The sequence below is a fragment of the Chaetodon trifascialis genome, chromosome 15 (assembly GCF_039877785.1).
Source record: "Chaetodon trifascialis isolate fChaTrf1 chromosome 15, fChaTrf1.hap1, whole genome shotgun sequence".
Taxonomy (NCBI): Eukaryota; Metazoa; Chordata; class Actinopteri; order Chaetodontiformes; family Chaetodontidae; genus Chaetodon; species Chaetodon trifascialis.
In genome coordinates, this window is record NC_092070.1 from 17,479,803 (window position 1) to 17,487,360 (window position 7,558).

Genomic DNA, 7,558 nt, shown 5'->3' on the forward strand with positions numbered 1-7,558 from the left:
ATCTATTTCATAGTGCTGGTTTATATGAAACATGTGTTTGAGTGCCCTGTGCACAACTGGGAGTGGATGGCAGCAGTTTAGCTAGTGTGATATTCATCATGTTAATAACCCACACACGTCTGGCACAGCGTAGCCTCTCTGGCCATTGTGTTCACTGGAGGCTGGTAGGAAATGAGGCATGAACAGCTGAAAGATTTCAAAGGAAGCAGTGGTTACGCTGAGCATGTACACTCCAACCACCTGAAAGTCACAGCTTCCAGCTCTGTAATTTGGGCCGCCGCTAAAAGACAAGGCGCTTGCTGTAATAACGGCAGAAATGATCTTAAAAAACGACTAAAAAAGTGGCGTTTTTTTGTTGAAAGTTGAGGCTGTCTTTGCGAACAAATAGACAGGCAGCTTTAGAAAACAAATCATTGATTTGTCTCGCTGAGGTTTACCAGACAAGACTAAACAGCCACCACAACCACATTTCAGATGTTAAAACTATTGTTACACAGACAAACAAATAAGGTTATTGAACGGAGAGGAGGTGTTGAAAAGAAAAATCTCATTTTACAGAGCTCAGCTGTTGAGCTTTGAGTTTGAGTTTTGATGCTGGCTCAAATAGAGCAGATGCACCTAACCACAAAAGCCGCTTGTTTTTGAAGTGGCTAGGATCTGTCCTCTGTCCACGGAGATGAAAATCTTTTTGGACGCTCCAAAAATATTTCTCGAATCCTTTCAGGAGTCCTTAATCTGACCTCTCCGTAACTTCTTGCTCATTAAGATCACAGGATGCAGCTGAGATTGAAATAAAGCACGTATTGAAAAATTACAGCCCCACAGATATATGGTGGTAACCTCCTGCATCACATGACAGGAGAATATGGAAGCTGTCAACACAAGACAAAAGGACTTTAACAGCCACCGCATCATCTGATTTGAGAGTCCTGTGATGGTCTCTGGGCCCTGCAGGTCTGAAGTGTCCGTCTGTTTGCATGTCACAAGTTCAAGGTCAGCCACGGTTGATAAACTGCCCTGGAGAGATCATCCCTGGCTGCACTGTCATCAGATCCACTCAGTGCTGCAGCCTTATCACATGCTTCAACCACATGCTAGTAACTGCCTATGACCCAGTTCACACTGCTAATTGGTAACATTGAAATTTGCCGGGAAAATTTAGTGCAAACTGCGTGCTGCTCCAGAGTCCACGTGGCCGAGTCCAGCAGATGTGATACAGTTCCCACGCACTGACGCTATCTGATGTGATTCAGCTGTTTCCCGCACTAATAAAAACCCATCACCATTATTTAAGCTCTGCATGGAGGAACATATCTCCTGCGTAGCCTCAGATCAGTTCCTCTCCAGCACAACTTTTCCACTTGGACTTCACTTGACATTATTTATGAATTCATTGAATGGGATAAATGTATTTGGACAGAGGTTTCATGTTAATTCTGGCTGTTGAGTTTTATTCTCATATAACGTGGATGTTGGAATGGCGGCTAACATTTCCATCATCTGGGAGAAGAGAAATGGAACACTAAAACCTGTTTAAGCCAAGACCTAAGAATAAGAACGTCAACACTGTCAACCTCAATTTCAGAGACGTGGGATGAACTCAATCTGACCACGTGCACTTCTGGTGGGATGGTTTGATGACATTGTAGCAATGAGCTGCAATCACAGTGTTTCTGACTTCTGTGTCACGCAGCCAAGTCCTTGGCCAAACAGATGCAACTGGGTCCAGAGCTGACCCACGGGCCCAGAATAGAACGCACGCTGTGTGACAGATGTTTTTGATCGCCTTTTTTTTATGGCGCACCACAGCGTACTCCAGGTTGTACCCCAGAAGAACACCTCTCCCCCATCCTCTGCTCCCACAACACCCCCCTGATCTTGGCTCAACACTGTGCAGTCCAACCTATCCCCATCTCTCAGCCCGAGGGCCTCCAGAGCACCCACCTCCCTGCTGCGTTCGCCCTCCCACTGGCAGACCCCAGGGAACAGCCATTAATCTGAGGGAGAACATTGGAGAACGTCTCCTTTTAATTATCAGGAAACTCCGAGCCGGGTTGGATAATGGATTCCAAATGGTGAGCTCGGGTAAAGAGCGGGTGCAGAGCTGGAGGAGGCGGCTGCAGGGAGAGAGAGGGAGAGAGCGAGAAATCGAGAGGAGGAGCAGAATGAGAGGAGGGGGAGCAAAGAGATATGACTCCTTCTCAGGTTCTGACCTTTGGCTGACCCGCGCTCGTGTGCTTTGCCATAGATTGAGACCAGATTGATTGTGTTAGCCAAGGAGATGACTGAGTGACAGAATAATCTCACTAACTGAATCACACACAGCTCTGAGGAGCGATCTTTCTGGGCTGTTGATACCTTATATGCTCCAGAGATCTTTAACTCACGCTGATATTACCGAAAGAGCGGCACTTCTCCACTCAGAATGGTAAAGTAGCTTTGGGCTGGAGCAGAGAGACCCAACTGTCCCTCAGGACCAGAAGCTCATCAGCATTAATCTTCAGAGAAAAGTTGAATGAGTTAATCTTTTATGTGCTGTCCTCCTCTCTATTCCCAGAACTCACTGGGAGCTCGGCAGAGACAGAGAGATCTTACGGGCCGAAGGCTTAACACTACAGCAAAAATAATAGAATCGCACAAAAACAAAACACAAGCTAATCATTATGGCTCCAAACACATCACACATACATTCACACACACACATACGGACTACAGGACCACCCCAGAGAGCTGACCTGACCATGCCCCCTACCGCTCCGTGCTGGCGTGTGTCCAGAACAAACTGGGCCTCTCTCCGTAGGGAACAGGGGAGGCCTGAGGCCGTGCTGCTTAGCAGGCGCCGAGGGGGCGGCAGGCTGCCAGTGGTCAGTCCCTGCCGGAGCTTCTGGGAACGGTGTCACACTCATGCTAACCCCCACCCCCCCGATCCTCACACCAGCCAGCTCCCGGGTTCAGGGCCCGGGTGCAGGGGTCGAGAAAAGAACGGCGCTCCTACGTTCTGGAGCAGCTGGACCGGCCGTCGTGGATGAGCTCATTCTGGCCACCGTCCAAACAAGAGGCGAGCCGGGCCCTACTGACGTCTGAGCTGTCTCCATGAAGTCACTGTCCGAGCACAGATCAACACAGAGCGGCAGCAGCACGGAGTCAATGCGCAAACAGAGTCTCGAAACTTTCTGAGGTTCAACCAAGGCCAGAGCGATGACAGGAAGAGGAGGGACATCTTGACTGGACTGAGACTCAAAACTGCCCACTACAAGTCCAAAGAGGGATCGTAGCAGTATGAGGGACGGACTGGCAACAGAGTAAAGGATTGAAACATGTTTGATTAAAAGAAACTGCAAGAAGGGGCCGGAAAAAACAGCCTGTCTTCAAGGCTAAAATTAGTCTTATCAGACCCATAAGTAGGCTACTGTGAGAAAATAACAAATCTTATCTGACAGAAAGACCTTCACAACTCCAAGTGATGCTAAGTAAGCAGCCCTCAGCCGCTCTTTCATCAAACACAGTACAAAGGAAGACATTTCCCAGAAGGCCGCAAGGAACTCTCGGCATGCCTCTCGATATCATTTTAACCCCAAAAGGCCAGCTGGCCAACAAGCTCCTCTGCTGCTCCATTATGCACTGATAAGATCTGTCCCTCACTGCTCACAGGCCGGACAGACATTGCCTATATGCACACAGTGAAAGCATGCATGCACGTACAAATACTGTAAATGGTGAATGTGGAATCTGGGAGGTGCTGGAGCTGATAAGGGGCTGTCAGACTCCTCCAGGACAACAGCAATAAGGAAAGGAAGCTAATTGGAGGCTGCCTGCTCTCCAACAAGGCTAAAAAAACACAAGCCAAGGAGATTGTTCAACGGGTCGACATCACAATTTCTTTGACACAGACTGCAACGATAAGGTGGTCAGAGCATAAACAATGTGCCCATTGTTAAAAGAAAATAAACAAAATGGCTATAAGACATTGTCAGGCTTGCTCAGTCCACGGCCTGGTACACAGGGGCTTTCTGTCCCATAGGGAAGGAAGAGGAAAAGCAAAGGAAGAAGAGGTCAGCAGCAGAATACGACCTTTCCATTCAATTAGCCAAATTATCTATACGCATCTGTGTGCGCTGTTGATATAAAAACACACTGCCCATTAACCTGTGGTCTGTAAAAGGACACAGGCTTAGCAATTAACCCACATTCCCAAACTTATCCAGCTGCCCCCATTTCCAAATGACTATAATTCCAAACAACGTGGTAATTTCCTAGGCAGAGAGCGCATGCCTGGTGTGCTGCTGATTATGGCTTTTTAGAAACTTATAAAGCTTGCGGTTTCCTGGACTGAGACCACATCAGCTGTCATATTCATAATTATAGCATTTCTGCTATTTCTATCAATCATATAATTATCGTATCTCTGCTATTTCTATCAGTCGTATAATTATCATATTCGGTCATTTCTGCTGAAAATTTGTTCTGCTGTTTTCTTTAAAGCTCAAAATCCATGATATCCATGACATTTGGTGAGCTGCTTTTTCATTCCACCTTTTTTTTCGGCACACAGCTCTGCTTTGATATGCTTGGCAGACTTGTGACCCTTTGACGGTGGAGGAAGACATGAAGTGTGTCCTGCTTTCTTTAACATTACACAAAGGTCTTGGGCAGCTGCCACTGAACACACACAGCTCCCTTTTCAAATGGCTTGAAATGAGAAAATAAAAACCACCGTCACTGTAAATGATGACAAGTCAACCTTAAAAACTGTTTCTAATATGTTTAAGCTTCATTTAAAGGGCTGTAAAGGGTCCTGTCCTCAAAGCTAGTTGTAACAGCTGCTCCACAGCGCTGCCACTCCATAAATTTAGGGCAATTACGGCCTGAGCTCCACTAATGAACCTGACTAACAACCTTGAGCAGGGCTGTTGCTCCTACACCAGGTGGTGAGGCCATAAACAGGAAGTCCCAGTAGGAGCAACACCTGGGAATAATAAACTCTCTGAGTAGACAATAAGGGCTGGGACACACCGAAAGAAAGTAAAACCTTTGCATATAGAACATAGCGAAGCGTAACAATCATGACTTGTTCGGTCTAACCATAATTAGGTGTATTTCAGAAGTCCCTCTTATATGTAATTGGGAACAAAAAGCCTGTAATAATGTGCGTTTTTTTTAAAATATGATGTCTCCAACTGCATAAATCTCAAATTTCTGGTAGCAATTTGCAGATTAATCACTTGCTGCACCAGCTCTTGTGCAACAACATCACCAAGCAGGAATGCTTCATGACATGATTAGTGGATTTGGACCCAATGTGTTGAAATACTGTGATTTGTCACGGATTTTATCACCATTGTAAAATAGATGTATATGTAACACGATGTTCATCCATATTGTCCAAATACAGCAGTGCTTCCTCAAAGAGGAGCATCCTCGCTTTAAGATTGTCTTTCCATGCTTTGCCCTGTACTCTGCTGGGCTGCAGCTTCCTTTACGCCGGAGAAGAATTCAATGGATACAGAAAATGAATGAATGAATGAACGAATGAATGAATGAATGAATGAATGAATGAATGAATGAATGAATGAATGAATACACAGAGGGTTATCCAGAGGGCAACTAGCATTACATTCGCCTCTGTGTCCACCACAGTTGAGTCTCTGATTGTGAAAGGGGAAGTGATTTTGATTATACATGCTTCTGTGATGTTGATACCAATCAGTGGATCATCAGGGGAAATTAGAAACACACCGCCTTCTCTAAGCAATAACTGTAACAAGTCCTTCAACAGAGCCTGACTTCATTCATGGAAAAACCGCACAGGCGCTCGCGTTGTCCTCTTCGACATGTTGCACAAAACTGGGATGAACCGTAATCAAAATCATGAGCTCTCAAACTTCTGTCATGCTGTAATGATCTGGGAGGGAGTAGCCACAGTTTACAACATGAGCAACAACGCTGTCAATGCGTGAAGACTGGATATGTAGACATGACACCATATTAATGCAGTGCAACTACTAGCAATGCTGTGGACAACCTGTCCACATTCTGTCTGGACTGATCTGACTCTCACAAGCAATACTGCCCTCTCTACTCCATAACTGTTAACTTGGGTAAACTGCTATGGGTACCACTTAATCTCATAATAACCAGAACAGTGGAAAGTGCAAAGAGGTCTTTCTTAATATCACACCAAACTGAGTCAATGAGGGAGCAGCCCCCTCCCCTCTCCTCTCCTCTAAAAGGCCACCATTGTATGTGAAGAATTGCCATGGCTACTGGCGACAAACTGTAAGCCTTTTAGAATTATTAGCATTCCTCTCTACCCCGAGCACTGTAGCAAAGCTGCTCGCTTTACCACCAATCCGCCTCGAGAGAAACACACCATTTCTTTCATTAGAAACTACAGGAATTTCCATCTGGCTGGGAATTAATTAAAGTCGAATTATGGGCTGCAGCGATATTGGAGCACCCAGACAAATTCAACAACACCCATGGAGGGTAAGAGTGAATGTGGCCTTGTTAATGAGCACGGCGAGAGGCTAGCAAAGCCACTTGTCAGAGACACTGACTCAGCCGTTATTAGGCAAGAGAGCGAGAAGTAACAATGCGATCATTGATAAATCCATTTTTCTTGGCCGCAATTGATCTTTGTAGTGGCTGAAGTTGTTTAGTGATTTCCGCACATGCCAAAGCAGCCCAGAGTTTATTTATGTATGCTTACAAGTGGAATGGTGACAGCGACTCCATACCGATGCTAATCAAATTAAGTGATCAAATTAATTAAGTAAAACCTCAAGTGAGTGATGATCCACAATTCTGGGGTGAAGTGCACAGGGGGGTGACCACCACCTCACCAGCTCACCTCAGTATGTGAGGATACAGGACTGAGTCCATCATGGACTGACTCTGACAGCTCCTTCAGCGACAGGCTGCTTCACCCGCAGTGTGTGTGAAGGAGAGATACTGCAGGACTTTACAGTCAGCACAGAAAATGACAAACTCATGCAACATCAGTGTGTTCTGAATTGTACAATATCAATATTTCCTATGTGCTATAATGGAATTTCAACCAGTCGTTTTTTTACTTATTATATTGTTTATTTATTATTCTTTTTTTTACCGATGTAACTTACTTCTTACCTACTACTCTTCGTTGCACTTTCTGTAATGTGAGTGAGATACTTAAAGGCTCCTGGCTACATTAAAATCAAGTATTTACTGGTTTTTGTCATGGGTGTAGGACACAACAAGTGATGACTGGTCAGATGGCAGATGAGCACTGTTGTGTACAGATGTTCTTCAGCCTGGAACATGCTTCCTAACAACTTCAAACAAATCAAAATTAGATTTTCCTGAGTTAAATAAGTTAAATAATGCATCAGACATGTTGTTGGTGTAATAGCTGTTTTGGTTCTTTTTGTTTTTTTTGCTGTGCTTTTGCTTCTATTCCGGGTTACTGTTGTTTTTTTTTTCTGTGTGGAGGCATTTAATTAGTTTTCTGATCTTTATGCTTGGCTTACACTGCAAGTTTATTGCAACATTTTAATTTGTATTTTTGTTGTTGTGTTAA